Here is a 2,289-nt window from a genome sequence, read left to right as displayed (position 1 = left end):
TTACTAATTCTAGAAACATCTTTAGTAGAGGGTGATTCCTTATCTTGGATAGTTGATTCGGGAGCAACTAATCATGTTTTAGTTTTCTTTGCAAAATATTAATTTTTACAAAGAACTTGCCGTCAGGGACTACACGATGAAAGTGGGAATACCGCAAGGATATCGGCAAAAGCAGTCGGAGAAGTTAGACTTCAATTTTAAAAATACCTTGTTGTGAACAATGTTTATTTCCCTCTAAGCATAAAGAGAAATTTGATTTCTAATTCCAAATTATTTGAACAATTGCCTTTAATAATAATCTAATCCACATCTTTCAGAATGGTTCTGCTATTTGTTCTGGATATTTGAAAAATGGTTTATACCATTTAAACCGATGCCTGGCTCACTGTGTAATGTTTAAATGTTCAAAAGTTGCCGAACCTAAGAATAAGAAGCGAAGGATCTCTTACAATAAATAAACACATATCTGTAGCATCTTAGACTTAGTCATATTAGCCTAAACAAGATTAAAAAACTGGTAAAGGATGGTCCTTTATGTGAACTAAAAGTTAGTAAGCTTCCAGTTTGTGAATCTTGTCTGGAAGACAAAAATGACCAAGAGGCCTTCCATATCGAAAGGAGAAAGAGCCACAGAACCTCTTCAGTTGATATATTCGGATGTATGTGGACCGTTAAACGTCCAAGCTAGATGAGGTTTCGAACATCTCATCACTTTTATTTATGATTATTCGAGATATGGTTATGTTTACCTAATGCAACAGAAATCTGAAACTTTTGGAAAGTTTAAAGAGTTCCGAGCAGAAGTTAAAAAATAATTAGGTAAATAAACCAAGACACTTCAATCAGATCGAGGGGGTGAATACCTGGACCAAGAGTTTTAAGATTTCTTGATTGAAGAAGGTATGGTATCCCAATTAACTGCACCCGGTACACCACAGCAGAATGTTGCAGCCGAAAGGAGAAATCGGACTTTGCTCGACATGATAAGATCAATGTTGAGTTATTCTTTATATCCTACTTCATTCTGGGGTTATGCCCTAAGAACCACTGTGTATATTTTGAATCTAGTACCATCTAAGTCTATACCAAGGACACCCCTAGAGTTGTGGAATGGTCGAAAGCCAATTTTAAAGCATATTCACATATGGGGGTGTCCGGCTCATGTGATGAAACAATAGACTGGGAAGTTGGAACCAAGATCAGAAATATACATATTTGTGGAATATGCAATGGGGACAAGAGAATGATTATTTTATATGGTCACAAGAATCAAAGGATATTTGTATCGACAAATGCCACGTTTCTAGAGCATGACTATATGATAGTTTTTCAAGCCCATAAGCAAAGCAGTTCTAGAATAGATACTTTCCAATAGGATTGGACCACAACCGACAAAAGTTGTTGGAACGCTAAGAGATAAGACCACGATTCTTAATCAAACTTATATGGCACCTCGTCGTAGTGGGAGGGTAAGCAAGTTACCTGACCAGCATACTGGGAGAGCACAGATCGTCACTACTGATGACGGTAAGGAGGATCCGTTGACCTTTAAGGCTGCGATATATAATTTTGATAAGGAAAAGTGGCAAGCAACTATGAAACTCGAGATAGAGTCTGTGTACTCCAACTCAGTCTGGCAACTTATAGATCTACGCAAAGGGGTAAAACCTATTGGATGTAAATGGATCGTCAAGAGAAAGAGATGAGCGGATGGAAAAGTAAAGACTTATAAAACAAGGATAGTGGTTAAGGGTTACACCATAAATTGGGAGTTGACTATGAGTAAACTCTATCACCAGTGGCCATGCTTAAGTCCATCCAGATACTCTTGGTCATAGCAGCATATTTTAAATATGAGATATGGTAGATGGATGTCAAGACGGCTTTTTTGAATGGCTGAATTGAGGAAACCATCTATATCATTTAGCCAGAGGGTTACATAGAGAAAGACCAAGAGCAGAAAGTCTGCAAACTATAGAGATTCATTTATGGATTGAAGCAAACTTCTAGATCATGGAACATCAGGTTTGATGAGGGTATTAAGTCTTATGGATTTGATCAAAACCAAGATGTTTCAAACAAAAGAAAAGAAGATATTCAGCGGGAGTAGTCAGTAGTTGTCAGTTGAACTCAAGATTCGATCATTGGGTAGCCGTGTAGTGTATCCTTAAGTGTATGAGCAAAACAAGAAACTATAAGATAGTTTAGTCAGTGAAAGAATTGTCTTTTGCTGGATACATAGACTTTGACTATAAGTCATGCATGGATTTTGAGAGTCAACATCCAAAT

This window comes from Morus notabilis, unplaced genomic scaffold (assembly GCF_000414095.1).
Source record: "Morus notabilis unplaced genomic scaffold, ASM41409v2 Scaffold989, whole genome shotgun sequence".
Classification (NCBI taxonomy): Eukaryota; Viridiplantae; Streptophyta; class Magnoliopsida; order Rosales; family Moraceae; genus Morus; species Morus notabilis.
Note: the sequence above shows the minus strand (reverse complement) of the source record.